The 24,616-nt window shown below is 37.8% G+C and overlaps 1 protein-coding gene and 1 long non-coding RNA gene across 6 annotated transcripts in view; one reads left to right on the forward strand and one right to left on the reverse strand.

Moving 5' to 3' along the window:
- Nucleotides 1-13,511, forward strand: part of LOC309632393 — a 158,524-nt gene extending 145,013 nt beyond the window's left edge. Inside the window, exon 13 of the long non-coding RNA XR_014246876.1 lies at nucleotides 9,840-13,511. This is a non-coding gene — a long non-coding RNA (uncharacterized lncRNA). The remainder of the gene's footprint in view (nucleotides 1-9,839) is intronic.
- Nucleotides 1-24,616, reverse strand: part of RALA (RAS like proto-oncogene A) — a 70,340-nt gene that overhangs the window by 25,350 nt on the left and 20,374 nt on the right. The window contains exons 2-3 of one of the 5 annotated variants that reach the window (XM_082399922.1): nucleotides 13,520-13,608; nucleotides 4,531-4,605 (exon numbers count right to left, since the gene is read on the reverse strand). The exons of 1 other annotated variant lie outside the window; for it this stretch is intronic. The gene's annotated coding sequence lies outside the window, so the exon portion shown is untranslated. Of the gene's footprint in view, nucleotides 1-4,530; nucleotides 4,606-9,785; nucleotides 9,898-13,519; nucleotides 13,609-24,616 lie in introns of those variants that run through there. 3 more of the 5 variants (XM_082399923.1, XM_082399925.1, XM_082399921.1) reach the window with 3 other exon arrangements.

The following is a 24,616-nucleotide window of genomic DNA, read 5'->3' on the forward strand; positions in this document are numbered from 1 at the left end:
TTAAGTTATGAATTACCTGATTTTTCCTTCCTCTCTCCCTCCCATCCTCCATTAACAAATATACTGTGCCTTATTATGTAAGGCACAGTTCTAGGCACTGGGGATATGGAGTTGAATTCCATAGGCCTAGGTCCCTGCCCTCATATGTTTAGTTAACAGGTACCCATACTGTATTGTTTCCTGTTGCCACTATAACAAACACTATAAATTTATAGGGGCTTAAAACAACACAAAATTTATCATCCTGTTGTCAGAAGTCCAAAATGAATCTTAAGAGGCTAAAATCAAGGTGTCAGCAGGGTGGGTTCCTTCTGGACACTCCAGAGGAGAATCTGTTCCCTACTTCTCCCACTTCTAGAGACTGGCTTTCCTTGGCCCCTGGCTGCATCACTACCATCTCTGCTTCCGTAGTCAAACCTCTCTCTGCCTCCCTCTTATGAGGAGACCTGTGATTACATGTAAGGCCCACAAGGATAATCCAGAAAATCATCCCCCAATCCTTAACTTAATCACACCTGCAAAGTCCCTTTGGCCACAGGAAGTAACATTCAAAGATTATGGGGATGAGGACTTGGATATCTTGTCGTTGGGTCATTAATCAGCCTACCACACATGGGAGGAAGTGGGTCAAGGCGCTTCAGACCACAGATCTCCAACCCAAACTCTAGGCTCTCTATTTTACACTTTATGAAAATTTCTAAGACGTGATCAATCTAGTTCTCCAATACGTAATAAGGAATACTCTACCAAGTAAGATCTCAAACACTCCCTGTCCACTAAAAACAATAAACCCAACGATCTTTATATTTCCAGAGTTCATTATTACCTTTTTTAGACTTTCATAATAAAGACACTTACTATTAGGCTTTAGTTTAATAAAACTATTAGCTGGCAGAAGTTCTTACTGAGAGATTCCTTGTTAATAAAGAGATTAAATGGAGCACGCCTCTCCCCTCCAATTTGAACAGCGCATTAAAGGCTATGATCACTAAAGTTCAGTTCCTATCAAATCATTATAAACCATTACTAAGCACAAGCAGATAGAGGCCACAGTAGTGACTCGACCTTCAAAATGAAAAATAGTTCATATGGATAACTCACAAATGACACTCCCTATCTGCATTAAGAATACCTGCTCAATAAAGGAATTTAGTATAAAGTGAACAATTTTAGAAGAGTTAGAATATACCTGACCAAGAAAGCAAGATACACAATTCTATTTGAAAGGGATTTGAGACTATTTCAGGTTATTACTAGGCACAGATACAGATAATATCACTGGCGTATTTTTCCAACCATTTAAAGAACAGGTATTATTAGTACTATTTAATGTTTTGCAACATAGAGAAAGCCTCCAAATTCTTTTTTGAGAGCTAGCTTAACATTGATGCAAAGTTCCTAACAAAGAGAGACTAAAGGAAAAACAGACTGACTGACCTATCATGTAAATATGGTGCAAAAATTCTAAATAAAAAATGTTAGAATCCAGCACATTAAAAGAATAAACCAAAGTGACCAGGTGGGATTCAACCAGATATGCAAGAATGTCTTTATATTTTAGGAAGTCAATGTAATTCTTCATATTAATATAAAAGTCATAGATTATCTCTACATGATCTGGAATGATATTTGATAAAATTCAAAGTCCACTGCTTATACCAATAATGATTTCATACTTAGGCCAAAGGAATCAACTGAAAAATTACTATAAACAAGAGATTTCAAAGATAATGGTTATATAATCAATATATTGTATAAAAAATAAATTTCTTTTCAAATAACCAGTTAGAATATATAATGGTTTTATAATCAATATATTGTATAAAAAATAAATTTCTTTTCAAATAACCAGTTAGAATATATAATGGAAGGAAAGACTCAATTTACAACAAGACTCACGAAGAATACATAATTAAGAATAAAATTAACACAAACTGTAAGATATTCATGAAGACAATTCAATAAGGATATTTAGGTAACAGAAAGGGTGACTTTATGAACATAAATGAAGGCAGATCCTGTTCTTGGGACAAGAAGATTGTATACTGGTAAAGGCATAAAACTCTGATAATAAGAAAGACTATTAATTTCTAATATATAAAAATCTCTTCACAATAAAAAAAATTTTTGACCACTGAGTCAAAAGACAAAGGACTTGACTTTGGAGTCATCTGATCTATCGCCTAGTTTTCTTTACCCTTAAATTTGTGAAGATAATTTCTGATGTTGATAACTGGCTTTAACTTTTTCTTTAAAGGCAGGTTGATTTATATACAATAAAATCACCCTTTTAATGAGTTTTGATAAATGTATACAGTCATATAACACCACCACAATCAAGACACAGAATAGTTCCATCACCTCCAAAGGTTTCCTCTTACCTCTTTGCAGTCAATCTCCTCCCATCACCCCATCCCATGACAGCCACTGATCTGATTTCAGTTCCTATTGTTTTGCCTTTTCTAGAATGTTATATAAATGGATCATATTGTACATAGCCTTTTGTGCCTGTTTCTTTTCACCTAGCTAAGACTTTTGAGATATATTCATATAGTTACATGTATCAGTGGCACGTGCTTTTTTTTTTTTTTTTACTGTTTGATAGTATTCCGTTGTCTGGAAGTAGCATAATATGTTTATCCATTCACATTTATTTGGGGTGTTTCCATTTTTACAATTTTATAAATAAAGAAGCTATAAAGAGTCGTGTACAGGTCTTTGTGTGTGTGTGTATATATATATATATATGTTTTCATTTCTCTTGGATAAATACCTAGGGGTGAGACTGCTAAATTGTATGATAAGTATGTGTTGAAATGTTTTTTGAAGTGGCTATACCTTTCTGTATTTCCACGATGTATGAGAGTACCAGTTGCTCCACATCCTGGTACAGTCACAGCCACAGTCTTTTCATGCTAAGCGGTCTATTGGATGTGTAGTGGTATTACACTGTGGTTTTAATTTGCATTTTCCTAATGACTAATCATGTTGGGCATCTTTTAGTGTGGTTATTTACCATCTATGTGTCTTGGAGTTCAAATCTTTTACCCATTTTTAAAAACTGGGTTTTTAAAAGTGAGTTTTAAGAGTTCTTTAGGTATTCTGGAATCAAATCCTTTATCAAAGACATACCTTGAAAATATTTTCCCTCAGTCTGTGGCTTATCTGTCCATTTTCTTAACAAGTTTTTTGAAGAGTAGAAGCTTTTGATTTTGATGAAGTGCAATTTATCAATTTTTTCTTTATGTTTCAATGCTTTTGGGGTCCTGATCTTTGACAAATTTTAAATGATGAAGAAGCTACTGTAATTTGAATATTTATAAACAAAACCTTACTATTTAGTTATTATTAAAAATAGAAAATGGAAGGAAGTCCATGTGAAACATAACTTGTAACTGACACCCTGAACTCTTAGAAGGTCCTCCTTTATTTCAAGATATGCAATCAGCTCAAAAGGAGCAACAGTCAAAGTCAGAAAGTCCCTGAGGCAATGTTTTACTTCTAAAATGTAATAACCTAATATTTTCCAATTACCCAGACTTCACTGAATAAGGACAACACAAAATTATAACAAAGACTGAGCTAAAGAAAATAATGTTCTGTTTTAAGGGTACAATAGTTGAAAGCTGATTAAAGATGGCTTAACAATTTGCCTGGTCTGCATAATAAAATTTATTTATATGACTTGCCAGACATGTTGTCAGACATCAAAGCACAGACTTTTAAAATCATGGGAACGCTCAAATTACTTTACCTCTTTGGGTCTCGGCTTGTTTGTAAAACTAAGGTTAAGATGAATAATTTAGCATATGGAAGATGTCTAAATACACATAGTAAGTACGGGTAATGTAAACATTCAGGCATCTTTTTAGAAGACCCTACCTTTATATGCAGCGTATATTCAGTCCCCAGTCAGTGCAAAATTATTGATATTACCAGCAGCACAAAAGTAAAGCCCTCACCACGGTTAAAACTAACAAAATATTTCTAGAACTCAGGAGGAAGTCATGACTAAGCTGAGACTTGTAAGACAAAGCATTTTAGCAGACCAGGTGAACCTGGGGGTGTTGGTGAGAGATGAAGCTGTAAGAAGTAAAAAGGGCCAGAGACAGACGTTTACATGCCAGCAATTGAGATTTTTTTTATCCTTAGAGCAAAGAGAATTACCAGGAGTTTTTAAGTGAGAGATTATGACTCAGAAGGCAGGAAGAGCAGCCGCAGGCTACAGGGCAATGGTGACTAGGGAGAAGATGGGGATGGATTTGAGACATTAAGAAAAAAGCATCAGCCAAATCTGGGGACAGATTAGATATGAGGGGTGAAGGGACAATTCAAGCCAAAGTACCCAACTTCCTGGCTTGAGTGGATATGGGTAAGTAAAGGAAGAGGAACAAGCAGCCTTTTTAGGAGGGGTGGTGGTGAAAAGAGTTGGTGCAAGGAAATGATGGAAATCTACACCGATTTTTTAATGGATCAAAATATTTTAAAAGAAGAATCTAAGTATAGCCTAAGTATAAGCAGTTTTCTTACCCCAGTCACAGAGGTTCTGCTACCACACTACGACTTGATTTCAGCAATGTTGAGAAATAAGCAACAGGGCAGAACCTGAAAGGTAGAAGATAAAAAGACCGATAAACTACTATTTATAGCTATTTTAACATTTTTCTTTGAACCCCTAAATGTGCTTTTAAAATAAGATTATGTAGAAAAATATTAATAATTATTAATTATAAAGAATATACATTTTGCTTCTGTATTCCTATGCTAACTATGGCATGACACATAACAAGAATATTTTGAATTTTGAACCGTGTGAGTCTTTTACCTATTTGAAAATTCAATACGTGTTATTTACTGAACATACCAGCTACAAAATTGGATGAAGAAGTAATATTCAAGCGTGAATTTAACAGAACTACTAAAAAAGTATGATTTATGTAATTTATACCTGCTTTAGAGTCTACTGCATCCAAGCTATAAATTAGGTGTATAAATACTGTTGAGTTTCTCTTATTGATATATTTATAAATCTGATATTGCCTGTGAAAACTCTGCTGATTTAAGAAGCGGAACCAGAAAAAAATAATTGAATTAACCATGCCTGGGGCTTCCCTGGTGGTGCAGTGATTAAGAATCCGCCTGCTAATGCAGGGGACACGGGTTCGAGCCCTGGTCCGGGAAGATCCCACATGCCACAGAGCAACTAAGCCTGTGCACCACAACTACTGAGCCTGCGCTCTAGAGCCCACGAGCCACAACTACTGAGCCTGCGCTCTAGAGCCCACGAGCCACAACTACTGAGCCTGCGCTCTAGAGCCCACGAGCCACAACTACTGAGCCCACGTGCCTAGAGCCCGTGCTCTGCAACAAGAGAAGCCACTGCAACGAAAAGCTCGCGCACCGCAATGAAGACCCAACACAGCCAAAAATAAATAAATAAAATAAATAAAAATGAAAAAAAAAAACATGCCTGAATGATCCAACTTAAAAATGAACAGGGCATTTGATTAACTGAATAAGACATATCAAACTACATATTACAAGAAATACTGACAAAAAGTTTAACAGTAAACAGTCATTAGCAAATGAAATATTTTAAAAGAATCTAAGTATGGCCTCTGGTTTACATGAAGACATCTGTTAAATCCCACTTTGGGATGCACGTTTCATTTAAGTTAGCTCTCTCTTTGTGTAGTGGCTTCCCTGATCTTTTGGTTTGCTTTTGGATTTCTTTTCTGTTTCTTACGCCCATATTCTGAGTCAACATATATTTATTAAGAGTCAGATACTGTGCTAGGCACTGGGAGGGGGGAGGGGAAGGGGAAGGGGGGAAGGGGGAGGGTGGGTACACAGATGAGCAAGTCAGAATCCCTGGCTTTGAGATCTTACAACAAAGCAACAGAGATGTGGGGGAGGACGGTATTAAGTTGTAACACACCAGTCTGCCTCCCCCATCCCTTTCCACTTAAGTCACACTTGCTTTTTCTATGTTGTTTTGTTGACTTCATAGCTTCAATTTTTATTTTTTAATTTAATTTTAATTTAATCATCCTGTAGATGTAGAGCAGTCTATTTACCAACTCTTGTAATAGAAGACATCATAGCTGTTTGGAGTTCTTCTAAATTCTAAATGGATAACCATCTATTTCTATATTTAAAATGCTTTTCATGAGGTAGATTTTAAGGAATTGTAATGAATGAACGGACTGTTTAAGGTTTATTAGACACACTGTCCAATGCTTTTCAAAACTGCTACACAACTGTTCACGACATTCCTATTAGCAATGGGCATTCTTTTAAAAAATCTGCTAATTATATATTGGGAAAAAGATCTCATTTTTTCTAATTACGTCTTTGATTACATGATGAGGGTGACCATTTTTTCCATGTATTTATTTATTTTGTGAATTGTTAATTCACATCCTTTACTAATCTGGCAATAGTATCTCCTATTATACTTTTTATACTTTCATGTCACCATTGGCTAGGCTCTCTTTCCTCTTGCTTTCCCAGTCCACTGTAGCAGGTTTCTTCTGTTGCTGGGTAGATCTACTTCCCATGACAGATCAGGAGAGGTAACAGACTATGTTCACTGGCATTTTAGTGGACGGGCTTTACTTCAGGGTTCATGGGCAAGGAACAGGTTGACAAGGTAGGATCTTTCTCCAAACATCAAAATAAGGAGAGTATCCCCTGGAACACTCACTCTTGCATTAGAACGCCTAGTCCTCCTCAGGCTGAGAGTTTAAAAACAAGGTTTGTTTGAAAGTAGATTTCCAAAATTAGCATGGTAACCAATGTTGTGTAATCTTTGTATGGGCTGAGTGAGTGGGTAGCATATCCAATTAGCTCTTGATATATCCTCCTTTAATTACTACCATGTCCTATCATCTCTTCTGCTCTCTGTTGCTACTGACTCAAGCTTAGAGTCTCTTCAGGACTCTAAGGGGAAAAATAGGTTCCACGTGCAGTTTCCCTCATGGGTATGCTGGGCTGGGGCTTCCTCCACCCTGGTTCAGCCATCAACGCCATCTGTTTTCTGTCTTCTGGAACCTGGAAGTGTCTGCTTTGCTGATGGTCACTCCATCTGTTCCCATTCTCAGTTATGGATTTACAAATTTCCGCCTCTACATTTTTTTCCTCTCTGTCATTTCACAGGGAGTCGGGGCTACAGAGGAGTAGGACACGTTAATTTAGTCTATTGGCTTTCCCTGTAGATGAGTTAAAATCCAGAGCTGACTTGATTTGGAATGCCAAAATATTTCAGATTTAGAAACTATGAAAATCTCTATTAAAGAGATCTAATTAAAATTAGCCTCAGCTTTTTTGCACAGCAAAGGAAACCACTGACAAAATGAAAAGACAACCTACTGAATAGGAGAAAATATTTGCAAACGATATGACCGATAAGGGATTAATATCCAACATATATAAATAGCTCATACAACTCAATATAAACAGCTCATACAACTCAACATCAAAAAAAGCAAACAACCCAATTTTAAAAATGAGAAGAACTGAATAGACATTTTCCCAAAGAGGAAATGCAGATGGCCAACAGGCACATGAAAAGATGCTTGACATTGCTAATCATCAAGGAAATGCAAATCAAAACCATAACGACATCACCTCACACCTATTAGAATGGCCATCATCAAAAAGACAACAAATAAATGTTAGTGAGGATGTGGAGAAAAGGAAACCCTTGTACCTTGTTGGCGAGGATGTAAACTGGTGCAGCTACTATGGAAAAACAGTACAAAGGTTTCTCAAAAAACTAAAAATAGAACTACCATATGACCAAACAATTCCACTCCCGGGTATATATCCAAATAAAAACAAAAAAACTAATTTGAAAAGATAACATGCACCCCAATGTTCATAGCAACATTATTTACAATCGCCAAGATACAGAAGCAACCTACACACACACTGGAATATTACTCAGCCATAAAAAAGAACGAAATCTTGCCATCGCAGCAACGTGGATGGACGTGGGGAGCATTATGCTAAGTGAAGTCAGACGGAGAAAGACAAATACTGTAAAAAAAAAAAAAAGCAACAAACTAGTGAATATAACAGAAAGAAGCAGACTCAGAGATATAAAGAACAAACTAGTGGTTACCAGTGGGGAGAGGGAAGGGGGAGGGGTAATATAGGGGGAGGGGAATAAGAGAGAAAACTATTAGGTATAAAGTAAGCTATAAGGACATATTGTACAGCACGGGGAATATAGTCAGTATTTTAGAATAACTATAAATGGAGTATGACCTTTAAATATTGTGAATCACTACATTGTATACTTGTAACTTATTTAATACTGTACAGCAACTATACTTCAATTAAAAAAAACAGCCTGAGTTTTAAAGAATACAATTTATTCAGTACCAGTTATGAGAATAAATCCGTTTCCTGATGTCAACCGAAGGAAAATGCACAACCTTAAAGCTGCATGTTATGTTTTATTTGGGGACCTTCTTGAGGATGACAGCCCAGGAGACAGCCTCTCAGATAGCTCTGAGGAACTGTTCCAAAGAGGCAAGGGAGGATATATAGGAGTTTTTGCTGGGGGGGGGGTGGGTGGGAAAAACAACTACTGCTAATCACAAAAAGCAGACATCTCAAGTTAATGATTTTAGTGCTTTTCTATGTATGGGAAGATGCAAGAGTCTGGGCTCACTGAAATTATTCCTTAGATATGCACCTTAGCTATCTAGGGCCAGTATCGTGCTTTTCTCCACCCTGAATTCCTCTCAGGGCGCACCGTCGGGGTGGCCGCAGTGGCTGAGAGCTCGATGGCGGGCAACAGTCACTGTCTACCAGAATGGCAATCTTGGTTTACTGAAATGACAAGGCAACTTTTTTTTGTCCCCACCGATGCGGGTGAGCAAAAAGAATCACAAATAAGGAAGCAGCTAGGACTAGGCAATATCTGTCATAAAAAGGAGTTAAGAGTGAGGCACAAGTGGGAGAGAAGAGAAAGGAGAGCCAGTAGTGTTCGTTGCTATAGAGAAGGGTTGAAATGATTTATCTTTAACGTTTTCCTTACAGCATTGGGACTGGTTAGCTAAAACTCAGTTTATGAGGGAACATATTGATCAGTCATGGCCCTGCAAATTAAGCACTGAAACCATTTTAACAAACCAGGAATTTAAGGCTAAAGTTTAACACCACAGCAACAAAGAAAATCTCCCTTTGTACCAATTAAGCTTTACTACAGCTCTTTCATAGACGACCTGCTGAGTTTCTACTTTGTGGAAATGTGGCTGAACAGCCAATTCTTTTTAAAGGAATAACAAGGAGCTGCTAAAAAACCAGAAAGAAAGAAAATATAAACTAGTAACCTTTGAAATTCTGACTTGCTATATGCATGGCACCCCGTACCACTCCAGTCAGGTTAACCTCTTGGTATGTACTGTAAGATGCTCACTGTTAAGTAGGGCATAGCAAATATACAGAAAATATCATTTTAAATTAAAAACCTCCTCTGACAATGAATATATTATCTGAACTTACATTTAATGACAACTTGAATATTATCAGTTAAATTCTCCATTGCAAACCTGTTTACCACGGGTTCGCTTCCAAGGGCTATGCTGAATGCTGTTGAATAGTCCTAATCTTACGGTTAGTGTTGATCACCACGCCATACACGCATGCAGCATACACGCATGCATGTGTGGGACATGAGCTCCCTCCCCCCTCAACAATTTTTCATGATCCTAAAAGTAACATGTGCTCATCGTATATAATGTGGAGAGTAAAGAGAAGAAGGGAAAAGTCACCTGTGTCGTCCTATCATCCACTGTTAATATTTTTGAATTTTTATCTTCTTCTAGGACTATCTTATACAAAGCATTCAACCAGTCATATGGCTCAAGAAACTGGAGAAAAATTCTGAGGAGAGCAGAAAAGAAGAGAAAAAAGGAGATTTAAAAAATCATAATACCTGGAGATGGGACAACAACATTGGAGGAAAATAAATAATATTTTCATTTATTGAGATACTTTTTCAACTACTAATTATCTCATGAAACTCTCAAGGCTTCTTTATAACTAACTATTATCTACATTTTACAGATGAAAAAATTGAGCCACACAGAGCTTTTTAAAAGGTGCCCCAGGGCTTCCCTGGTGGCGCAGTGGTTGGGAATCTGCCTGCCAATGCAGGGGACACGGGTTCGAGTCCTGGTCTGGGAAGATCCCACATGCCGCGGAGCAACTAGGCCCGTGAGCCACAACTACTGAGCCTGCGCGTCTGGAGCCTGTGCTCCGCAACAAGAGAGGCCGCGATAGTGAGAGGCCCGCGCACCACGATGAAGAGTGGCCCCCGCTTGCCGCAACTAGAGAAAGCCCTCACACAGAAACGAAGACCCAACACAGCCATAAATAAATAAATAAATAAATAAATTTATTTAAAAAAAGGTGCCCCAAATCACACTGCTGATGTGGAGCCAGGATTTTTAAAAATCCAGATCCTAAGTGTTTACCACCTAAACTTCACTACCACTATGGAAGAAAATGGTTAAGAATGAGCTTTTTTTACAAGGCTTAGGGCACAGATGGCTTTAGACACAATTTCTTTTAAACATAAAAAGATAATTCTCAAGGGTGGCACAGAAAAGCTACACAAATCATTTTATTTGGGTAATAACAACCTAAATGGGAAAAGAATTTGAAGAAAGAATAGATACATGTATATGTATAACTGAATCACTCTGCTGTACACCTGAAACTAACACAACATTGTTAATCAACAATACTCCAGTATAAAATAAAAAGTTAAAAAAAAAAGTCAGTGGTACTGAAAGAACAATAGTCATACCAAAAGAAGCCATATTATAATTGCATTATGAACACAGAAATTTCATAAAATACAAACACCCGAATTTTACTTCTTAATAAAAGAATAATCCATTAGAGTCAAATGTGTTTTATCCCAGGAATACAGTAATAACTTAATATTAAGAATGGCATAAAATAATATAATCACATGATTAGGCCCAATGAGAAAAGCCACATAATCAACAAAAGAGAAAAGAAAAAGGCATCAGAAAAATTCAGTACTCCCTCCTGATAAAAACTTTTCTAAGGTAGACACCAGAGGCTGCCCACTGTTCGTGTACATACGTGCTTCTAATGAAATGCTTCACACACAGATTTGAGAGCCATTCTTGTACAGGAGCCACACTAAACTTCTCTGTATTTTAAAAAAGTATATATGCCACTAAAGCAAGCACATGTCATGTGTAGGGAATGCAAATTAGAGAGAAGGTGATAGTGGGAGGAAGAAAAATAGCTCTGAATTCTCTTTTCTGGGTTTTAATATTCTTGTCTATGGCTGCCAGCGAATGAAGCGAAAAATTCTGCTCATAATTTTGGGCTTATCTAGCACCTACTTACCCAGAGATTTCAAAACACTGGTTAATAATAAAAGCACAATACACAAGTTAACATCAGCAAAGGGAGATAGCTACTGTTCAAAGAAACTGATCCCATTTTTTCTCGGCTACATTACAATTATGAATCATGTAGGTAAGCTGCACTGTGAGTCATGTGAGTCAGGGTAAGTTAATACTGAACTGTAGCCAGCTTACTACTGTTCATTCTCTTCTTCATGAAAAGGCAAAAGTGTATTTGAAAAGTACAAAATTCTAAGTTTAAGTTATATGAAAGATAATGTGAAGTTACAAACTAGGAGAGGGAAAAAAAGACTTTGGAATTCCCTGAAAATCATGAAAACATCTTGTAGCACCTAGATTTTTCTTCCCAAGATTGAGTACTGATAAATCTTAATTTGAGATTTGATCATATCTTAAAGTTAAAAATGACACTAATTTGTAGAGTCATAAAACTAAAGTTTCAGTTCATGACCAGACAACGGACTATATGAAAAACATACAAGTCTGTATTAAAAACAAAACAAAACAAAACTTCTACAGTAAAAGAAAAATGACCTGAAGGGAAGATTCTCTCCACAGGTGGTTTTAAGCAGGAATTCCGATTCACTGGTCTAAGATGGGGACAGTGTCTATGTATTTTGTAAAAAGCTGCCTAGATAATTCTAATTGCATCCTGGTTAGGAATCATCACTCTGTATGTATATCTATAAAGTTGAACCATATCAAACTGCCAACGTGAGATTTCCTTTTTTACATACAAAAATAGCAATTTCATATGATTCACCTAATAGAAAGTGGCCAAGGATTAAAAACAGCGAACACTTACTGAATGCTGTATGACTTTGTACCAGGCACTAAGTTCTTTATACCTGTTGTTGAAAGTCTGATAACACCAGGCAACAGGTGGGCAGAAATAAACCTAGACTCTGTATGGGGAGGTGAGGGGGACAGAGAGGCAGTTGAGAAAGAGGAGAGCTAAATCAGGGGTGATGCCATAGGGCAAATTATTGTTATGCTTGGGATCAAGACCACTGGGGGTTACAGATGGATTGATGGTGGCAGGAGAAGAGACTGGAGAACGTTAATTTAAAACAAGTTCCGCATTTAGCAATTTATGTGGTCAAGGAAGGGACCACCCTTCTCAGTAATTTCCAACAAGTCTTTAACTGCAGGAAAACGGACTAGAACGCAAGTCCTATTCCTCTGAGGGGGGGAGGTGTTGGGGGTCGGGGGTGGGGAGAGAAAGGGAGCGCGCTCTCTCTTTAAGGAGTTTTTTGAGTACAGTCATGGCTCGTCAGGAATGGTCAGGAATCGGAGGCTGGGCAGCAGCCCCATGCACAAGGAAACCTCCAGTCTTTTCAAACTGTATCACTAAACACCCAATCATACATTTAAAATTAAAACATTAAACATGCGCACCTAAATTCAAACCAGTGGTTAGAAGCACAGTTGTTAATATCTCAATATCATTTAAGGTTACAGGCTTCAGCTAATAGGACAATTTCATGATCAAAGAGAGAACATCTGGAAGGTCCAGGCCCCAGAGAAAGTGAGATTTTCCTGGAGACCTCATCCAATACAATATCCTTTGGTATACTAGTCTATTTCTTCCAATTTTACATGTGATATGATTTTAACAAGTTACTTTCATTTTTACCTAAAAGTTTTACTGCAAGATATTTTTTAAAGTCAGGTAAATATAATGCAACTGAAGAACCACAGAAGAAGTCTTAATAATAACCCAGACCTCTTATTTTTCAGATGAGGAAACAAGGGCTTGAGAAGAGTTAAGTCATTTGCCAGAAATTCAACAGAAATTTGTGGTAGAGTTAAAACTGGAACTGACCCAGGATGGTATGATCCAGCAGATCCTACGTATCTGTGCCAGTGTAGTTAGACCAGATGTGAAATCACTGTGTACTCGCAAATGACTTTTGAAGCAAATACCCCTTACCCGCTCTCACTGTTTTGCTCTATCCCCAGATCCGGGGTTCAGTTCAAGGGATGGGCTGAGCATGTCTGCTCTCCTTAGTAAATGGTACCCACTTGTCAGTCTCCACACCCACCAACCCACCATACTGGAGGGCCGTTCAACGAATGGAGTCAGTTTAACTAACCTCCTGAGGAACTGGCTTCAATGTGATCTAGTAGTTTTATGTTACGCCAGGTGTTCAAAAACGTGGTCTTGGTTACGCAGTGACAGGTGCTGAATGAAGACAAAGAGACCTGTTACAACAGACTCTCTGTAACAACAAAGCATTCATAAATCACCTTTTTTCCTTTTTGGGTTCTTGCTGTCATCAAGAATCAGTAGTGGCCTCACAGAGGTTATACAGTTATGGTTATAACTAACCAAATTAGTGAACCTTAACTCTAAAGGTTTGAAAGGAAAAAAAAAAAATTAAAGCTCTTACATGCTATTTTATAAGATTTCATATTGAGAAACAGCCAGCATGAACAGATGAGGCCTGTATTTGTTTAATTCCAGCAGACTAAATTCTTAGGCCTAAATATAGTTGTCATTCTCATAAAGCCAAGAAATAGAAGCAAGAAAATTCAAGTAGTTCTGAACTCTGAATTGCTAGTTATATTTTGGTTGACAGAATGCAACTATAATGTACAAAGCATGAGAACAAATTTAAGATATCAGAATAGAGGTTTTGATCTTGCCATGCCCCCCCAAAAGCTATATACATACGAACTAAAATACCAAAGGGACTGACACAAATCCCCTTATTATTAACACCGCCTGCCTTTTATATAAGCACCACCTATCACAATAAAAAGTAAAATCAGTTTGACATGGCTTACTTAAAATTCGTCAGATTCCATATTGCTCTTGGGTTAAAATTTAAATTCCTTAATATTGTCTACCTATGTTATCTGCCCCTTTACTACGCTTGTCCCTTAAACCTTATATACCTCAATCCTGATGCATTTTTCAAGTTCTACTAACGAAATATGTGTAGACAATTTGGGGAAGTTTGGATTAAATGATAACAGGTAAAGTGGATTTGTAGGTAGCTGAACAACGTGGTACCAAGGAAGGTTAATAGAGTCTATAGGGACTGGCATGACATATTAATGACTTGAATATAGAAAGATTAAGGAATGGGAAAAGAAAAACTCTGGCTATCAAAAGTTTATCTAACTACTGTGTTAGTCTATATACTTTTTAGAATTTTATTTGTAACAGCTTTGAGGTATAACATAATAAACCGCACGTATTCAAACGTTTGCCCCATTATCATCCCCTCTCTTCCACTCCCCCGCCAATACATCCATCTGCTTTCTGTAACTATAAATAAGTTAGCATTTTCTAGGGTTTCTACAATTATGTAATATGTACTCTATCTGGCTTCCTTCTCAGCATAATTTTGCGGTGCGTCCCTGTTGCTGCTGTATCAATAGCTCATTTCTTGCATTGTTGCACAGTGTTCCATTGTATGGATACACTCTACACTCTGTTTATCCATTCACCTGCTGATGGACATGTGAATTTAGTTTTTGACACCTGTTGACAAAGGTGCAAAAGGCAATGCGGAAAAGAAAGAATAGTCTGTCAACAATGATACTGGGACAACTAGATATCCATATGCCAAAAAAATGAACTTAGATCCATATCTTCCACCATATACAAAAATTAAGTCAAAATGGACCATTCCTATATTTAAAACCTAAAACTACAAAACTTCAAGAAGAAAGCATAGAGTTAGGCATATGATCTTGAGTTAGACAATTTTCTTAGATATAATACCAGAAGTAAAATCCAGAAGAACTGGTACTAAATTGAACTACATCAAGTACTAGTTTTTCTGGGTTTTTTCTGTCTGGGTAATTTGGATCAGTACTAGTTTTGTTCTGTTGTTTAAATTTTTTTTCTTGTGTGTTTCAAAGCAAGGCATGCTTGTGATGACTGTAACAGACTAATTTGGATTGCTGAAGCTGGTTCTGCTCTGGAGAGTAGTGGGTTTTTTTCCCTTTTCTTGTTTTTGGGGGGAGGGAGGAGTATGGGATTTGTTTTTAGTCTTTTTTTTTTTTTTTTTAAACAATTGGACAGCCTTTAAGGGGAGGACAGAAAGATTCCATATTCCACGTCCTAGACGTTTCTAGTTTAGAAAACATGTTCTCCACCTGGTGCTCTTAGGAAGAAGTATAGGAAACGTTGCATGTAACACTGTCCTTTTTGAAAATTGCCTCTTCTCCCCACCCTCGAGTAGGTCCAATATTTGATGAAACTCATGAAAATTGGTGGAACTTGACTAGCCTGTTTTCTAGGATGCATTCTCTATGTGACTTTCAAGGAAATCTGTTTGCCATTTGATGATTTTTTTAAAGTTAATTTCGAACTTCTTCCACCGATAAATGAAGAAAAGTATTGAGCCTTTTGAAATACATCAAATGGATTAAGTTAATAATTTTTTTTAAATTTCCCTGTCAAAAAGAAAATGGAAGGTAAGCCACAGATGGGGAGAAAATTTTTAGAATTTAAAACTAAAATTACTGAGGAAAAGAGAAAGAAAGACGATTTTGGCTCACTGGCAGGATCTCAAAAATGAAATGAAGTGTCTGCAAGCTCCCATCAAAGAATTCAAACAGAGAAAGAAAGGGAGGTGGTGGAGACTGAGCTGATTAAATTTAAATTCCTTCTTAATCTATAAATACACATTTTAGCTATTTCTAGGATGACCGATTTCATCATATTTGATATCATATTAAATCAATGGTGAAAGAAGTTCTTGATCCATACAACTCAATAAAAACGTCTTCAGTTAAAACATTTTTGCTTCATAGGGTGATGTAAATGTGTAAGGAAAGCCTGCTACCTAAACAGAACCTTTCTTTGTTTCTTCTTTTGGGGGGCCGCGCCACTCTGCATGTTCCACTGACCAGGGATCAAACCCGCGTCCCCTGCACTGGAAGCGCAGAGTCTTAACCACTGGACCACCAGGGAAGTCCCTAAACAGAACCTCTTCTGTGTAGCATTCCCAGCCTTCCGACTGCTATCCAGGCCTGGGTGGGCGATTCCTCGTTGGTTCCAGAGCATTCTGGACAAAACTTCTTCCAGTGCTTCTCATCACATTAATTATTGGGAGCTTTTCACAGTAGCGAAGAGCTTCCCCCCTCCCCCAATTCTGTAATCCCACCATTTAGCCCAGGATCTAGCAGATAACTAGTATATACATACACATTTGAAAAAGAAATTAAACTCTTGAAAATGACTTTGGAGAACAGGTAATCAGTATTGATAAAATTCTGAGGCATTCCTGGAGGAAGAATAGGAACCCCAGTTAAGAACTGTTGATTGAGGGGATGGGCAGGGAAAGGAGAGACAGCAAAGGAGACAGGCAGACTGCTCCCATATCTGATAACGCTTTGTTGTATTACCTGGAATTACAATGTATTATGCATTATGGACAAATTGAACACTGGTCTCAGAGGCTAAGTTAACTTTTACGAGACTAATGTTGAAAAAGAAACCCTGAAAAAAATAAAATGGAGTTGTCAGAGATAATTCTGCTGAGCTGAGCTGATACTTCATGCAGTTTTCTTAATAAATTAATACGACCATGTCAATGTTATATAACATTTGACTACAAAGGAATTTAATCTTCTGATAATAAGGTCATTTACTAAAATCACTATAGCAAGTTGCAAATCTCTACAAAACTTCTTGCTTCTTACCGTATATATGTATTAAAAGGTTATATATGTACTAGACGTGCTCTGTTCTTATACCCAGCCCAGTAGGTTTATTTATGTAAGCTATGTTTATAGTGACTGAACTATTTTCACAAATTAACCAAGGACGTAAATATCCCAGTCCACTTTGAGAACCCGATAAAGTCCATGGACCCTCAGTACAGAAGCCCCACCATGGTTCTAGTTAAAAACTAATATAAAAACTACAAAGCTATACCTACAGTTATTGCTTTTGCTGGGGGGTTTTTTGTGAATTATTAGTAAAAACCGATATTTGTTTTAAAAAATGGTTAACATAACCATGGTTGTCATAGAGAATTAATGACAAGGATATTTACTGTCACATCCATAATAATAAAAAATGAAGGATTAAATTATGACTAACCATATTATGGAATTACAAAGCAATCATTAAAAAGTGACACTGAGGGGCTTCCCTGGTGGCGCAGTGGTTGAGAATCTGCCTGCCAATGCAGGGGACGTGGGTTCGAGCCCTGGTCTGGGAGGATCCCACATGCCGCGGAGCAACTAGGCCCGTGAGCCACAATTACTGAGCCTGCGCGTCTGGAGCCTGTGCTCCGCAACAAGAGAGGCCGCGATAGTGAGAGGTCCGCACACCGCGATGAAGAGTGGCCCCCGCTTGCCGCAACTAGAGAAAACCCTCGCACAGAAATGAAGACCCAGCACAGCCATAAATAAATAAATAAAATAAAATAAAAAAGTGACACTGAGTAACTGAATGACACTGAAAAATGTTCACAAAATATGCAAAGTAGCTTACACACAGTATTTATGTATGAGCTTTTTAAACAGATATGTATTAGTACAAACAGGAAAAACATTAGATAGCAAAATAATTGAATAAGAGTAGTCTAAACAGGGGAACGTGAAAGATTAATTTCCAGGGCTTTTCGTTTATCTCTATTCATAGTATTTTACTGTGAAGATTACTCTTGTAATCAGAAATGAAAAGCTTAGTGAAAAAGAAAAAATATTTAAAACAGTGTGGATGGGCTTTAATAGAATCAAACTGCTGAAAACTGCTGTGGGCAATCGTGAAGACATTGGTCGCACACAGCGAAGTTGGAAGCACACCGCGAAATGCACAGGATTCTGTGGGCACTCAAGTGGGTCTGCGGTAGTCAGCCTCCAGGCCGAGTCCCAACAGCCCCCCCCACAGTCACACCCCCGTGTTGTCTTCCTGTATCGTACCAGCCTTCATCTGTGTGATCAACGTAATCAGCAGAAATGAAGGCCTGTCCCTTCCTAGAAAAGGTAATAAAAGACTGAGAACTGCATCCTGGACAGCCTCTCTCCTTACTGTCTACATGGGAAACCATGCCGTCCTATTAGCAGTCCTATGTGAGAAGCCCACGTGGCAAGGAACTGAAGCCGCCTACCAACAACCATGTGAGCAGGATAGGAAGCTGACCCTCTAGACCTAGACAAGCCTCAGGTGCCCGCAGTCCTGGCTGACACCTTGATTACAGCCTCAGGACAGACTCTTGAGTCAGAACCGTAAAGCTAAGCTACTTCTGATTCCTATCCCACAGAAACTGTGAGATAATAAATGTTTGTTGTTTTAAGGTTGCAGTCATTTGTAATGCAGCAACAGCTGACTATATACAGCTTACAGCTTTGGAGACTGGAGCCCTTTTAAGAACCTACCTTAGAGAAAAAGCACCTAGGCTATAAACTCATTTTGCTCAAATTCAAGATTCTGATTTCCTTCTTGGTCTGACCCAAATCAGAAAAGATATTTGAGTACCTTTGCAAAATGTTCAGTTCCTTAGATGTGCCTTCTACTTCTTCCCCTCTCCCACTCATATTTCATCCCATCTTCTCTTTCAGCTATTATAAAGCTAGGGTCAGCAAACTCCTGTAAAGAGCCAGATAGTAAATATTCTAGGCTTCTCTGGAGCAACTACTCAACCCTGCTGCTGTAGTTTGAAAGCAGCCATAGACAATATCTAAATAATTGGGCGTGGCTGTGTTCCAATAAAACTTTATTTCAAAAACAGGCAGGAGACTGAATTTGGCTTCAGAACTGTGGCTTGCCAACCCCTGCTATAAAGGAAACTGATCAAGACCCTAGTAAGCTCGTGCAGGATATCCCATTCCCTCTAGCTGACTCAACAGATACTGTTCCAGAAATCCCCCACCCTTCCATGCATCAATTTGTCCGTCTCTACTGGATGCAAACATGTTATTCTCCTATCTTAAAAAAACAAAACAAAAATTCTCAACCCTGCTTCCATTTCTTGAGCTCACTGTATCGAATTCTGCTTCTTTCCTCTCCTAAGCCTGCTCTTATCAGGCTTGGTCACCAATGATCTTCAAATCACTAAATTCAACCATCAATTCTCAATCTTCATTATACTTCACTTAGCAGCAGCAGCTGACCCAGATGATCACTCCCTCTTTCTTAAAATAAAATTTTTTTTTTGACTTCCAAGATACCTTGATCACTTTTGGGGTTTGTTTTTTTTTCTCTTTATCAGTAAATGGCAACCCATTCTTCGAGTTGCTCAGACCAAAACCACTGGAATCATTCGACTCCTCTTTCACAGGCCATGTCTGATCTGCTGGCAAATTTGTAGGCTCTACCCTCAAAATATATCCACTCCTGAGAATACTCCCCATGTTACTCGGAATAAAATTCTCACAATGGTCGATAAGGTCCTAAATTATCTTGCCATTCCTTCTACTAGAAGATAAACACATGGCTCACTCCCTCATATCCATTAGGACTCCCCTCTGTAGAATATAATATCCATGAGGACAGGGGATTTTTCTTTGTTTACTGTTACGTCTCCATTAACTTAGTACCTGACACACAGTTAAGTCCTTAAGAAATATTTGTTGAATGAATGAGTTAACTGTGAAAAGAGACCAAAAACAAAAACCCCCCCAAAACAAACAAACAAAACCCGCAAACCAAAAAACAAACCATTTTCAAAGTTGATGGGAAACTTATTAGCAAAACAAATTGTGTATATTAACTTTTTTCTCTATTTCCATTTCCATAGTGTTTGTAAAACATAATCAAAGCCCCTGATAACTTACAGCAGAAAGACTGGAATACGAGTCAATGCACCTAGATTTTGCCGCATACTAGCCTCTAAAGACTTTAGTTTTTCTGACACTTACTAACCTCTGACGACCATGGTTTTCAGATCTGTAAAATGACGACTGAACCAGGAGTCCTGGACCCCTTTAAAATCTACAAACTTCCAAAATTTTACATATAACTTCAGAGGCTTACGCGATGACAGATGCTCCCCAGATCCCCAGGGATCTGACCTCAGCTTCCATAAAGGTGTGTTGACGGGGAAGTACAAGTTTGACTTCCTGGAAAAAATGTCATGCTTTATAGGAGTGTCATACCAGCTGATAAGCCGGTGACACAGAAGTGAAGCAAACACTTATTTAAGGGCTTAAAATGTCCAAGGTGTTATGCTAGATATGGAAAAAGTTATCTTCTGGTCTCCAACAATAACAATGGAAAGTAAGTAGGAATTTTCATCTTTTCAGATTTTTGTAGAAGACCATGTAAATGAGTCCCTAAAAGTTATGTAACATGTATAAGGTCACACAGCTAATAAATGGCTGAGCAAGAATTCAAATATAGGTCTATGAACCCCCAAACCTACACTATTTCCAATGTACCATATACCACAAGTTTTAGTTCAAGGACACGACATATCTGAGATTGCCACAGAAACTGAAGGAATCTTGATTAGACAGACAACTAGCTGTACTCTACCTCTAGTATAGTTATAAAAAATTATCTTTATAGCTGAGTCATAGGTCATTATGAAGGATATTTCCAGAATTCACAGGTAAGTCCCATAAGGGCAGAGGCTATGTAGATTTCCTACTAGAAAATATCTGCTCATAAGCTAATAGGAATACTCAGTTATATTTCTGAATATAAACTAATAGCTATTCCTGCATATTTTTTTAAAGGAAAAGATGCTAAAATTTGTGGATGAATGCCTACTGTATTCTAATATTTTATGGTATTTATCAAAATGATTCCATAAGGCAGGCATCAGATAGATTAAAAAAAACAAGACTCAAGACTGAGCAAGGCATTATGCATCTTGAATATTAACCAGCTGAGTAGAGATGTGAATAGAGCCCATCTGCTTCCAACCGCTGCAGCTCATATCCACTTGGATATTCACAGAGAACCCCAACTCAAAATGATTAAAATAACCTGTTCTTTCTCCTATGCTCCTCATGTCAGTGAATGGCAACATCATCCACTTGGGCTCAAGAATAACTGAATAACTTCATACCTATTAGGACAGCTGCTACTACAATCCCCCCTCCCCCAAAACCAAAAAACAAAAACAGAAAATAAGTGTTGGTGAGGATGTGGAGAGATTGAAACCCTTTCCACTCTTCTTGGGAATGTAACATGGTACAGCTACTATGGAAAACTGTATGGTGGTTCCTAAAAAAATTTAAAATAGAATTAGCATATGATCCAGCAATTCTACTTGTGGGTATATATACCCAAAAGAATTGAAAGCAGGGTCTTACTCCCTGCCATCTCTGCCAAAAAAAAAGAAAAAAAGAAAGCAGGGTCTCAAAGAGGTATCTGTACACCCATGTTCATAGCAGCATTGTTCATAATAGCTAAAGCATGGAAGGAACCCAAGTGTTCATCAGTGGATGAACGGATAAGCAAAATGTGGTGTATACATACAATGGAATAATATTCAACATGAAAAGCAAGGAAATTCTGCAGTCTGTTGCAACATGGATGAACCTTGAGGACACTGGGCTAAGTGAAATAAGCTAGTCACAAAAAGACAAATACTGTATGATTCCACTTATATGAGATACTTAGAACAATCAAAATCATAAAGACAGAAGGTAGAATGGTGGTTACCAGGGGCTAGGGGGAGGGGAGAATGGAGAGTTATTGTTTAAGGAATACACACTTTCAGTTTTGCAAGATGAAAAGAGTTACAAGGATGGACGGTTCGTGGTGATGGTTGCACAACAATGTGAACGTATTTAATACCACTAAACTGTACACTTAAAAATGGTCAAGATGGTAAATGTTATGTTAGTGTATTTCACCACAAAAATGGTGGAAACAAAAAAATAATTACATAGAATTTAAAAATTAAAAAACAATGTACATATCTATACTAGTTATCTATTGCTCCATAAAAATTACTCTAAAACTTAGTGGCTTAAAATAAGAAGCCTTCATTATCTTAGAGTTTGAGCTGCTTAGCTTAGCTAGGTGGTGCTAGCTCAGGGACTCTCATGAGGTTGCAGTCAGGATGCTGGCAGACTGCAGTTATCTGAAGGCTTAGCGCTGGAGGCTCTGCTCCCAAAAGAACTCACTCACGAGGCTGTTGGCGGGAGGCCTCAGAGTTCCTCACCAGCTGGGCCTCTTCACTGGGCTGCTTGAATGTCCTCATAACATGATAGCTGGCTTCCTCCAGATGGATGATCCCAAGACAGCAAGGCTGAAGCTGCAGTGTCTTTTGTGATCTAGTCTTGGAAGTCACGCACTGTCATTTGGTCAGCCTTATTCAACGTGAAAGAGAACCATATACAAACAGGTGTGTGTGAATACCAAGAGGCAGAAATCTCTGGTGGGCATTTTAGAGGATGGCAACCACAAAGAACTTTACATAGAAAACTACAAGACATTGCTAAGAAAATTTAAAGAAGACCTAAGTACTGCTTTAGGTCATGTTTACGCACTGGAACTCTCATTACTGCAAAAATGTCAGTCCTCCCCAAATTCATCTATAGAGTCAATGCAATTCCAATAAAAGTCCAAGCAGGGTTTTTTGTGGAAGTTGATAAACTGATTTTAAAATTTGTATGGAAACAGTAACACCAAGAACATCCAAAACAGCATCAAAGTATGTAGGAGGTTGTCAAACTAGACTGCCTGTTTTGTTTTTTTTTTCTGGAACAAATCTATTTTATTTACTTTTAATGATATATATATATTTTAAAATGTTGAAACAGTCTCAAATTTATAGAAAAGTTGCAAGTTCAATACAAAAACATTTTTTCCCTGAGCCATTTGAGAGTAAGCTGCTGATAGCGATACTCAATCTCACCTGAACACCTTTGCATTTATTTCCAACAAACAAGGACAGTCTCCTACAAACCATAATATAACCATCACCATTGGGAAATGAGCATTAACACATTTCTACCATAGAATCCTCAGACCCTATCCAAGATTCTGCATTGGGTTAAAATCACGTGGTGCATTTAGTTGTTACATCTCTTTGGTCACCTTCAGTTTAGAACAATTCCTCAGACTTTGACTTTCATGAACTTGACAGTTTTGAAGATTACTGGCCAATTATTTCATAGTACGTCCCTTAATTGAGTTGCCTGATGATTAGATTCAGGTTACACATCTTCGGCAGGAAGAACAAAAACGTGATGCTGTTTCTTCTGCCTTTGTTTCTTTTTAATAGACTTTATTTTTTTAGAGCAGTTTAGGTTCACAGCAAAATGCCTCTTTTTGTAAATAAAGTTTTACTGGGACATAGTCACCTCAAATTATTTATGTATTGTCTATGGCTGCTTTCTATTTACAATAGCTGAGGTGCATAGTTGTAACAGACCACTTGGCTTGCAAAGCCTGTAACATTTAATGTTTGGCCCTTTAAGAAAATGTTTGCTGACTCCTACTCAACTGAGTAGGAAGACTTATTAGAGAGCTACAGTAATTAAGACAGTGTGGTATTAGTGAATGGATACACGAGGACTTGGCAAGCTTTTACTGTTGTAAATGTGCCCACTTTAAAAAGATAATCTCACCTGAACACCAATTTGAAAATTAATTCCTAACCTGTTTAAAACTGCAGTTTCACTGGATTTTGAAAACATTTATTAAAAATACAGACACACAAAAAAAGGGAAGACATTTTGATGCGTTTCAAGAACTGACTGACATCAGGGAAAAAGAAAATTAGCAAGACATATTTCATTAAAAATCTGTTTTAATTAACTGTTGGATAAAACTGAAAACTGAGGACTATTATTAAGAAAACACAACCGGGCTTCCCTGGTGGCGCAGTGGTTGAGAATCTGCCTGCCAATGCAGGGGACACGGGTTCGAGCCCTGGTCTGGGAAGATCCCACATGCCGCGGAGCAACTAGGCCCGTGAGCCACAACTGCTGAGCCTGCGCGTCTGTAGCCTGTGCTCCGCAACAAGAGAGGCTGCGACAGTGAGAGGCCCATGCACCGCGATGAAGAGTGGCCCCCGCTCTCCGCAACTGGAGAAAGCCCTCGCACAGAAATGAAGACCCAACAAAGCCAAAAATAAAAATATAAATAAATAAATAAATTTATTAAAAAAAAAAAAAAAGAAAAAAAAAACACAACCAACAACATAATTCTCCCATTTTGATCTATAGACTTTATAAGGCATTTATTTCAACTATGGCGGCCATTAAAACAAATATAAAACAAACTCAACCCTAAAACCAGGCCTTTGAATCCCCACATC

This window comes from Balaenoptera borealis (assembly GCF_965194805.1).
Source record: "Balaenoptera borealis genome assembly, chromosome: 7".
Taxonomy (NCBI): Eukaryota; Metazoa; Chordata; class Mammalia; order Artiodactyla; family Balaenopteridae; genus Balaenoptera; species Balaenoptera borealis.